General features: G+C 46.6%; 1 long non-coding RNA gene across 1 annotated transcript; it reads right to left on the bottom strand.

Annotated features, from left to right (window-relative positions):
* Positions 1–238: 238 nt before the first annotated feature.
* Positions 239–5,526, bottom strand: LOC136398917 (uncharacterized). Its single transcript, XR_010750063.1, has 3 exons — positions 5,512–5,526; positions 4,980–5,156; positions 239–1,860 (listed from the first exon to the last, which is right to left on the bottom strand). It is a non-coding gene; the product is annotated as an uncharacterized lncRNA (long non-coding RNA).
* Between the last annotated feature and the right edge of the window lie 5,544 nt (positions 5,527–11,070).

Raw genomic sequence — 11,070 nt, 5'->3', positions numbered from 1 at the left:
TGATTCTACCAGGAGACACAGCAATAATTCCATTAAACTGGATGTGGAGACTGCCACCCAACCACTTTGAGCTCAAGCTCAAAAGTAGGAAGTTACTATACTGACTGGAATGATTGACTACCAAGGGGAAACTAGGTTGCTATTACACAATGATTAAGAAAGAAGATGTCTGGAATACACCTGTTAGGGAGTCTCTTAGTACTGCCATGTTCTGAAGTCAGTAAGTAACTACAATGAGTTGCTCTTTCAGCCATTTGTTTTTATTTACAGTTTGTGTTCAATGCAAATCAATTCCATAACATGAGAAGTTACTATGAATCAAAGCATAAATACACAAACACAATATACAATCCAAAATAGATGTACAGCATTCAGGTATGAAACAAAAGGGAATGTTCATTCACACACACAGTAGCTTGCGATCTGCTGGGTATGGTGTTCCTGGGTAGGTTTCTAAAGATGGAAAAAATGACTTTGATTATCAAGACTACTGTGACTATTAGATACTGGAACATCTAAGCATCAGTGTGTGACCATGCGAACAAAAGACTTTAGGGAGTGTCTATTTTGAAAAAGATTCTGTGCATCGAGACAGTTGTGAAAAGATTTCCTTCCCAGAATTAAGCCCACATTAGGCTTTGAAATCAGGTTCTAATTATCTAAAAATATTGACTAATAACAGAGTGTTCCAAATGTGACTATTCTGATTCATAGTTTTTTTAAAAAAAGTATATACAGAAAGCGTATAAAAGTTTTTTCTGAATCTAATGTAATCTTCCAGTCTTCACTTCCCAAATACCTAATTTACAGTTTTTGGCCCCTTCATATATTTGCCTTTTCAATTTTAAGATGTCAATTTTACCTTCAAAACCGATCATTTTTTAAATTGTAAAAAGTATTCAACATACACAGAAATAAAAAGCATTTTGAAATTAGTTGAGGTCAGTGTATTTCTATTCTTTGGAATTAGTTTAGCTAAATAAATCTGGCGCTCTTGTTGAATAGGAATAGGTGATAAGCTATAAGCAAAATTTAGTCATTATGCTTGGATATGGGGTAGATTCCAATACATAATTGCCCTGGCACATATCAGTTACTACAAAGTCAAATACTATGTCAAATCCAAAACCGCAGAAGAATTCAGTTCCCAAGAGAACAGTGATAGTTTAACAATGTAAAACTGGCATTAAATTAGTACTGTGAAACAATACATTGAGGATTTACAGGAACACCTGGAAATTCCTTCTAATGTACATATAAATAGAACCATAGCTTTTTGCATTACCTAACTCTTTTATGGCTTAATAACTTTAATGAACCAAATAAAAATTGACTGCTCCAAATCCCATCCTTTATCTCTAAATAAGATAAAATCTATTCATTTTCAAGGTAGAATTATATGTGTCCATATTTCTTAAGCCATATTTAAGAAAATCATCTCTGAACTAATTTCTCTTCATCTTGTACATGAAAGTCCAACAGATTTACTATTGGCATTCATCATCTTGTCAAACCCTGCACATGCTCTTCAAGCCGATCAAATTTGAGATCCTCAACATATTCTGTGTCAACAAAATTGGGTGTAGAATTAGCAGATTCAATGAAGACTTGTGTTTTTTCTCGTCACACTGGATGTCTAAACACCATTTGGATTGGAAGATTGGGGAAGTATAGATGTTTGGCCCAAGTCTTTTAACAGTAGAGATGTAGAAGAGAGAACGAGATCACGAAGAGACTAGCTGTTGACTGCAGAGCATCACTACTTGCCCTGGTGGTCGCATTCGCTGGAGTTGGGGCGGTCGAGGTATTGTGGGCGGGGTTATTTGCAGATGTTACAGCAGATGTAGAATTTGAATAAATCTAAAATATATAAAAAGTTACACTGATAAATTTCCACTTGTCAGAATTACCCCCACATATTTAATAGTCAATTAAAAGAGACTTCTTGGGTTGTTCTTTGCCCATTATTCCCTTACCCACATTGTCTAATTCTGAACTCTTACTTAGCACCAAGATCATTCATTCTAGTTTCAAATCATTAACTTAGAGATGCCAAATGACTGCAACAACCAAAAACAAATGTCCTTCAATAACTAACTCAAGAGTATGGTTTTATTTTTAATTTCTTTAAATTTATTTTTATTTTAGAGAGAAAGGGGGAAAGATGCATTGATTTGTTGTTCCACTCTTTTATGCATTCACTGGCTGACTCTTAAACGTGCCCTGACCCGGGATGGAACTCACAACCTAGCCTATCAGGGCCACGTCCCAACCAAGCTAACTGTCAAGGGCTATGTTTATTTTTTTTAATTGTTGTTTTAAAATACTAAATTTGACTTTTTAAATTTTTTAAAAATTGATTTGATTTTGGAGAGAATGGAAAGGGAGAAGAAAGAAAGATGGGAATATAGATCTGTCCTTGTATGTGCCCTGATCAGGGATCAAACCAGCAACCTCTATGCTTCAGGATCAAGCTCTAACCAACTGAGCATCCAGCCAAGGTGTCAAGGGTTATGTTTAATTCTGTGTTTAATATATGAATTGCTGTGACTATACTGACTTACAGACATTGCAATAAGGTTTTCTGTATTATCTCAGGAAGGGGAGATTTTAAAGAGCACAAATAATTTTAAAGTACTGTAGAACTTGAGACTTATGGCACTAGAATTGAGTTACCCTCTATACAGGATTTGCTAGGTAATTTTCCCATTCCCACTTAATACCACCTTGACTTTAACTTAAATGGACATAACAGTATTCCTTCCCCTTAAATCTTGAAATCACATATAACCTGTCTCAAAAATGGCCACAATGTTTTAAATTTTAAAATATTATGAGCCTTTCTTTTCCTTTATGCAAAATGATTTCACCAAAAACACCAAGTCGGAATGACTTCATGAAAGATACCAAGAGCGTTTGGTGTTAAGTTTTTACCAGCAGCTTCCCTCCCTGGTCACTAAGCCCAGTGCTGTGGCCAGCAATTAAGGTTGTCCCGTGCCCCAGCACCTGAGTGGCATCATTCACCACACTGATTTTTCGAGTCATGAAATGCACAGTCCAGTGAGGCACGTGATAATCTCTCCTTTGTCCCAGAACAAAGGCAGATGGGAGATTTCAGCACTCACTGCAAGGGAGGGTTTACAAGGGCTTCTAATTACAGGCAGGACATAAGCTGTGGCACCAAGCAGGTCTGGTCCACATGTGCATTTGGCTGCCTGTTAATCCAAAAATAAAACCGGTCTACTTCAGCACCAGCCCCTTTTGTTTTAAAACCCATAAGGTCATTAAGCAAACACTGATCAAAGTAATGTACAAATCTTATCCGAAATAAACTAATAAAAAAATCCTGAGCAAACCAAATGTTTATTGAGCACCTACTGTGTGCAAGATTCAGCTTGTCTTACCAGGAAATAGCACTAAAAGAATAGCATGAATAATATAGGAGATTATTTAAAACAGGGAGCTCTGTTTGGGAACAAGACCTAGCTTGGGATCTCTTAAGATTATCTGTTTTTATTCATACAAAGTATTTTAGTTCAGCAGGTGACTTTTTTAATAGAGCCCAATGCATCAACAGAATCTAAGTAAGGGCCCTGTGCACCAACAAAAATGCAAATTGTAGTATGTTAAATCGGCATTAAACAAAAATATTCCTACCAAACTAGATTCATTTGCTCATTTAGAACCTTCCTTTTAAAATTTTTTTGGTTAAAAATCTGTTTGGAAAGGAAATGGGGCGGGCGTGGGTAGAGCAGTTGGTTTCTTGCGGCCGCGCCCCTCCCCCACCAAGGAATGGTGAAAGCCGCCGGAGCGCAGCCGACCGACCCGTAAGACAACAATAGGGTACAGTTACCCGACTGCGGAGGGGAGGCCGAGGAGCGCTCCGCTCCTGGGCTGCGCTGCCAGGTGAGCAGGGAGGCCGGCTGTCTGGGGACCAAGGACCCAGAACACCCAACTTTCCAGAAAAGCTCGGGAGGCACTCCACAGAAAGCCCTAATTGCAGGCGGTGCAGAACCGCCCCTGCCCTCCCCGCGCGAGCCGCGGGAGAGACTCGCCCCTCCACGCCACCCTCCCCCAACTCCCGGCGCCTCCCGCTGGGGTCTCCTGGGCTCAGCCCCGGCCCGCCTCGAGGGCACCGCACGCAGCCCTATGCCAGGGCAGCGCAGTTCCTACTAACTGCTCTGGACCGAGACCGGACCCCGGGATAGAGGATTTGGGGGGGTGGAGAGGGAAACGGGGACAAAGCCTGGCCGGGACTTGGGACAGAAGCACGCCGCCTGCCCAGAGCTGGCCAATCTGTGCTAACACGGGGCTCTGAGGTGACAAGACTTGGGCTTGTAAGGTCCCACCCAGGAGAGCGCAGGTCAGGAGAGGGTCCCCGCCCCGGACTCAGCCCCGAACCACGCCAGACTTGGGTGGGTTAATAGGGCCAGACAGCGGAGGTTTCCTCGGGTCCCCAAACCAGCTGAACGGAGCATGGTCGAGAGCGGCGCCCCACGCAGGGGACCTTCCCCTTCCTTTGTGTGGTGCGCGGGGGGCGCGAACACTCCTATAGGCAAGCCGGGCGGTCAGGAGATCCGGTGGCGACCTCCCCAGAGTCTGGGGTCTCCAAGCGCTCCAGAAGTGGGGAGCGAATTCTATTCCTCTTCCTCGGTAATGCCTCGGACCCCCGGATGAAAGCGGCTGCTGGGCGTCAGGCTGCTTAGGAAGGGGCGGCGTGGAACCTGGGGCGGGGCAGGGTCCTCCCGGCTCACGCGCGGACCTGTATTGTTCCTGGGGCCGCGAGGGGGGCGGGGACAGCCCTCAAGGAACTGGAAAGTGGGTTCCACATTGCCCTCACCCAAGCCAGATTATGTTGGACTCTCTCTCCGAGTCCCGGCGGGCGGCCCCATGTGGGGGGCCAAGGCCCAGTCCTTTGGAGTCTCTCCAACCCCTGGGGAGCGCCCCCCACGAAGCCCTGCGGAGCATCAGGGCCTTACCTGCGTGGGTAGGAGTAGCGCCAGAAGCAGCAGCCCCAATCCGAGCCTGGCTACCATAGCTCTGCCCATGTCCGCTCCGTCGGCGCGCCGCGCGTCTCACTGGATGCCAAGTGCGTGGAGAACCGCAGGCTCCCGCCGGGCGCAGGCAAACTGGAGAGCGCGACCGGTCGGCGGGACCTTATATACCAGGACAGCTACAATAGCCGTGACGTGGCGCCGCCCGCCCACCCACCGGCGCTCCACTCCGCCGCCGCCGCCGCCGTCCCCCGCGCGGGCCTGCCCCACCCCGTCCCGCCCCGCCAGGCCCCCCAGCGCCCCGACCCTCCGCCGCCGACCCGGCAGCCGCCCTGCGGGAGACCCGCGGGCCGCCAGGTCGCGGCAGGTGGGCGGCCGGGCGCCGCCTGCTTCTGGCTGGGTGCTTTGTGTTTCCCCAGGGCGCAGCCACACAGAACCCCGGCCGAACTCGCTAACCGCGCACGCCGCTCGAAGGCTGGGCCCAAGTTTCCTTTGTTTCCCGGACCAGCCATCTTACCCCAAAAAGAAAAATCTGAGCCTCCCGCGCGGCAGGCAGCCTCCAGCCCCGGCTCGGACTGCGGCGCGGGCGACGGGGCCGGGGGGGATGGGAGCCCGCCCGGCTGGGGATTTTCCCAGATCCCGGCGGCAGAGAAAGAACTGTGCCGGCTTTTTGGCTAACCCCCAGCCTGGAGACGGGAACGGGGCGCCGCCACGCGCGGGCCCTTGCCGAGCTGACCCGCGGGGCTCGGAGGCAGCGCCGAGGCTCAGACCCATTGGTGTGCTCAGCCCCGCGCCCAGAGCGCCCGCCCCTCCCCCACCCGCTCGCTTTGTGTTTTGAGTTCACTTTCACCAGGCTGCGCGAACGCACGCGTTCCGGACCTCCCGGGTCCGCACGGTCCCGAGACCTGGGAGCCGCCAGCGGGGCTCAGACCGCTGCAGAGACTCTGCCGACGACTGGGGTTGGAACCCCGGCGCGCCTCGCCGATGCGCCCTGCGGACGAGGGCGAGAAGGGGACGACGCGCTGAGAGTTAGCCGCGGCCCCCGAGCAGCTGCGCTCCCAGGGGCCACCCAGGGAGCAGGAACCTCCTTAGCGGCCACACTGGAATTCGCTGCCCCTCTGGCGTTCCTGGGGAGCACACGCCTTTGGTCTCGGTTGCGAGGCACTTGTTCGTCACTCGTCTAAAGAGCGAAAGCTTTCGGGATCAGGCCTTTACTTTTCTATAGCTGCCATTAGGCAGTGTAATGAACCGGCGCAAATGGGAAATCAGTCGTTCTGCAGGTTTTAGTGGAACATATTTTCCCACCATTGTGAAACTTTAGAGCATACATCAAAAGTAGAAATAGTTTTACTGGTAGAATGTTTTTGGTTTAATTTTTAATTGACAGACGTAATCCTTTACTTTAGGTTTGCCCTAGTGTTTTGCGTCTTGAAGACAAACGACAGAGACTGAACCTAATAAGGTTGTAAACTTATTTAAATTTTACTTTTGCTGAACAGCCTTGTTAAAAAAAAATAATAGTAATAAATCAAACGTTTTGTGGAAACAGAATGACAGTGGAATCTCCAGTGGCTGGTCTGTGGCTGAACAGCCCTGTGTCCTAATGGTCAGCCACTTGAACTCAATAACTTTTCGCGTTTAGTATGTGCTTGGGAAAACCGGAATTTCTGTCGTGCATGTGATCACATTGTATAGAAATAACCTGTTTGTGTTTAGCTGCTCTACTCTTTCAGGGCCTGAAGGGTCTGTGTGGCTCAGGAGTGCCATTTCTAAGGCAGAGCCCATCGTAGGTTCTTCAGAAGCTGCTTGTAGGATCCATTTATGTTGCCTTGCACCTTTTTGTTCTATTCTTCCTCCTCTCTCCTCCCTCTTCCTAATTAGTTTAATGAGATGAACTAATGGAGAAGTAAAGAATACAGACTCTAGAGCCAGACTGCCTGGGTCCAGATCCTGATTGTGTACTTTTACTTGATGCAAAAAGCCTGTTTCTTCACCTGTAAAATGGAGGTGATGGAATGAACCATTATAAATTTGTTATTAAAGAGTTATTTATATAAAGTATTAGAACAGTGCCTGCCTCATACTGGGAGCTCTCAGGTGATACTTGCTTCTGCGACTGAAGGTCCCAGGAACTGGACCTTTGCAGCTGTATGATTCATGAAGGAAATATCAAGCTCAAAGGAATACCCCGAATTGTTTAGGCCCTTGGGACCTATGCTTTGTGACCACCTCTTCACCACCAGCTGATGAGACTGAGTAATTCACAAAGCAAGGTCCTTTACTTCTGCCTAGCAGTTCCCCCAGGCATCCAAAAGGGCTGTTGCCCAGGGTTTGGCAATTCTGCACCCTGGGCTTAACCCTGGTAGTGAAATCCACCCCATTCTATTTCCTATATAGCAAGAAACTCAAGAAACCTGCCTGAACCTTTCTGTTCAGGTTCTTTTTGTTCATAATTCCTTCTTTCTTTCTTTTTTTTTTTTTTTTAAGTGAGAGGAGGGTAGATAGACTCCCACTTGTGCCCCCATGGGAATCCACCCGGCAACTCCCACCTGGGGCCAATACTCCAGTCAACCGAGCTATCCTCAGCACCTGGGGCCAATGTTTGATCCTCAAACCAATTGAGCCACTGTCTGTGGGAGAAGAAGAGAGAGAAAAGGGAGAGAGAGAGGGGAAGAGAAGCAGATAGTCACTTCTCATGTGTGTCCTGACCAGAGATCAAACCCAGAACATCCACATGCCGGGCTGACCCTCAATCCACTGGGCCAACTGGCCAGGGCCATAATTTTTTCTTTCTGTTTATTCTCCTCTTCTTTGGTTTTTTAGTTTGCTTTTCCCTTAGCTAATAATAGCTCGTGCTACTACAATAGATTAAATAGTGAATCTCACCATTATTCCTAAAATTTTTCTTAAGACACATGGCCAATTTTTATTTTTAAAGAGAAATTATTAAATATTCTTAAAATCGATTGAGTCCATACAGGGATGTATGTATGGAAAGGGAAGGGGTTCCGGACAGGCCTCCCCAAGACGTGCCACTTTGGCATGTGGGTTGTTTGAACTAAAAGCAATCAAGATCCTGTGAGCTCATGGGAAACTTTTACCTCTCCATTAAAGAATTTAAATTAGGGGTCCTGCCCATAATAAGAGTTATACCAGAAATAACTTTTATGACCTGTCTATAAGGCAGGGCAAACATCTAATGACTGGCCATCTGAATGACCTTTCTCCCCTCTGAAGCCCCAGGACATCTGACCTCATCCTTCTCTCAGAATTCCAAATGTAAGGTGAACGGATTAGTGAAATTATGTATACAGAACACATAGATACAGATAACAGGACAGCTGTTGGTCAGATAAGTTTGTAAATATATATGTTTGCTCGCTTATAGTCTGCATTGGGTGTGGGGGACAGGCTGTAAGCAGGCAGGGTCGTTATACCCTAAGGCTTAGTTTTAAGACTAAGCCTTTCCCACCCTAAGTGACTTTGTATCAGAGACTTCCTGGTTTGTATATTGGATTAAAGGTTTTTATTTCTACACTATAAAGGAGAGAAGAGAAAGGCCATGTGGAAGAGAGGAGAGCCAGCCAAGATCGCAGAGTGCTGAAGGAGAAGCCAGTTTGTGCAGAGAGAAGGAAATGGGGAACAGAGGTGAATAAGGCTGGTGAACTAGAAACCTTTGATTCTAGCAAACTCATATAAGTCAGTGGCTTTAGGAGCCCGAATGGAAAGTGTTTTCACAGTGTGTGTATTTCTTGCCCGCTGGGTGCAAGCTAGGATTAAAGCTAATGGCCCACCAGTTCTTGGCTCCATTGTTTCATTACCGTCTGTCCAAATCAAATGCGAACCTGCATGGGACAGGTGGCTGTGACAGTGGCGGTGGCTATTGGCCTTACAACAGCAAATCCCAGAGGGAAGGGGGGAAGGAGTCAGGGGGAGGGGGTAAAGAGGGTGTAAAGGGGGACATGTTGGGGGTTGAGGGTGGTATATTGATTGGGACACTTGAATCCATGTTAACACAATAAGTTAAAATAATAAAATAAAAAGAATGCCATATGTGATAGCATTTATTCTAACTTTTTGATGCTAGTTCTCTCATGAGTAAAATTAAGGAAGCAATACTTACAATTTTTAAGTGCAGAACTGTGAGGATCATGAATAACCAGACTGACACCTCATAGTGGACTCAGGAGTCCAACCTGGACTATCCAGACCTGTGGTGGTGCAGTGAATAAAGCACCTGGAATGCTGAGGACCCCTGTTCGAAGCCCCAGGCTTGCCCAGTTCGAAGCCCCAGGCTTGCCCAGTCAAGTGTGAAGGCACACTTTCCCCCCCCCAAAAAAGTGGAGAGGAAAATGCCCATGCATCTTATTGAGCAAAAAATACTATATTTTATTAAATATTTTAACACACCATTTGGTTCAGAATATTTTTTTTCTCATTTTCCTCCTTAAAACCCTAGGTGTGTGTCTTATGGTCAGGTGCGTCTTATGGAGCGAAAAATACGGTAAGTAACAACTACTACAAGTTGATGCTTCCTGCTCATCCCCTACCTCCACTTTCTCCTCTCTCTAAATCAATAAATAAAAGTCTTTTAAAAATAAATAAATAACAGGAACAAAATATAAAAACCGAATCCTGCTCCACCACTATGGAGTGACACAACAGTCTGACTTTGGGCAGGTTTTCCAACCTCTCTACAACTCAATTTCCTCATGTAGAAAACGGATGAAGGGTGAAGGGAACCGAAAGTTGTGTCACCCTAAACCTATCTTTTGGGATAATGATTCTAAGTTGGTTAGTACGAAACAAGATTCAGCCCTGGCCAGGTAGCTCATTTGGTTAGAGCATCATCCTGATACGCCATGGTTGTGGGTTTGATCTCCTGTCAGGACACAGAAGAATCAACCAATGAATGCATCAATAAGAGGAATAACAAATCGACATTTCTCTCTCTCAAATCAATAAATTTAAGAAAAAGCCCTGGCCAGTTGGCTCAGTGGTAGAGCGTCGGCCTAGCGTGCAGGAGTCCCGGTTCGATTCCCAGCCAGGGCACACAGGAGAAGCACCCATCTGCTTCTCCACCCCTCTCCTTCTCCTTCCTCTCTGTCTCTCTCTTCCCCTCCCACAGCCAGGGCTCCACTAGAGCAAAGTTGGCCCGGCGCTAAGGATGGCTCTGTGGCCTCTGGCTCAGGCGCTAGAATGGCTCTGGTTGCAGCAGAGCAACGCCCTAGATGGGCAGAGCGATGCCCCCTGGTGGGCATGCCAGGTGGATCCCGGTCGGGTGCATGCAGGAGTCTGTCTGACTGCCTTCCCGTTTCCAGCTTCGGAAAAATACAAAAAAAATAATAATAAATAAATAAATAAATAATTTAAGAAAAAAACAACTCAGAAGAAAATTTTGACAACTCCTCCTCCAATTCCTGTGAAAAAGATTCAGACAAAGAAAACAAGCAAACCAAAAAAAAAAAACCTGCTTTAGGAAGATCTTAGGATACTAACCTTAGCCCAACTTGAATTAAGTGTGTGTTGGGCAGATAAAATGTATTATGCTCACTTTGTTAAAGATGACGCTGCCCACGAGGAGGCCGTCGCCCAGGTGATATTAATGTGTGTTGGGGTGGGCTAAAGGCAGGCAGAATCCTTGTAGCCTGGGGCTTCGTTTTGGGATTAAGCCTTTCCTACCCTTTTTGATATAGGGCGGTACAATCCAATCATGCCTCAGAGAAGTGACTTTGTATTAGAGACTTCCCTGTTTTGTATATTGGATTAAAGTTTGGATTTCTACACTATAAAATGGGGGCAGAACGAGAGTTTGCTCTCTTGGTTCCTGAGATTATCATTAGAGGAGAGAGCAGAGAGGAGAGCAGAAAGAGGCCATGTGGCCAGGAGAAGCAGCCAAGGTGGCGGAGTATTGAGTGAGAGGCCAGTTTGTGCAGTTTGAGGCTAGAGAAGGAAGGAGATGGGGAACAGAGGTGAATAAGGCTGGTGAGCTAGAAACCTTTGATTCTAGGAAACTCGGATAAGTCAGTAGCTTTGTGAGCACTGAATGTGAGTGGGTTTTGGAGCCCAGTGTGTG

The sequence above is a fragment of the Saccopteryx leptura genome, chromosome 3 (assembly GCF_036850995.1).
Source record: "Saccopteryx leptura isolate mSacLep1 chromosome 3, mSacLep1_pri_phased_curated, whole genome shotgun sequence".
In the NCBI taxonomy this organism is placed as follows: domain Eukaryota; kingdom Metazoa; phylum Chordata; class Mammalia; order Chiroptera; family Emballonuridae; genus Saccopteryx; species Saccopteryx leptura.
This window is presented reverse-complemented; position numbering and strand designations above follow the sequence as displayed.